The sequence below is a fragment of the Eimeria mitis genome, genomic scaffold (genome assembly GCF_000499745.2).
Source record: "Eimeria mitis Houghton genomic scaffold, Emh_scaff893, whole genome shotgun sequence".
NCBI classification, from domain to species: Eukaryota; Apicomplexa; class Conoidasida; order Eucoccidiorida; family Eimeriidae; genus Eimeria; species Eimeria mitis.
In genome coordinates, this window is record NW_013576573.1 from 2,743 (window position 1) to 3,035 (window position 293).

Consider the following 293-nt stretch of genomic DNA (forward strand, 5'->3'; position numbering starts at 1 on the left):
AGAGTATTGAGCTGATGTGTTGCTACAGTCTCAGCAGCAGCAGCGTAAAGAAGGGGGGTAAAGGATTTAGATTTATACTATTTTATTATATAATATATATAATAAAATACTATAAAATTTTGCAGTGTAAACCCCAAAAGAAGAAACTCTGTTGCAGCTTACTGCGGCTCTTCTGAACACGAGACAGCGAACTATATATTTATTGATTATTTACGACACTTTCATTCATTTTTTATTCTTTTTTTTATTCGTTTGTTATCTCGGTGCAGTGTATCTACGTCTGCAAAAAACAT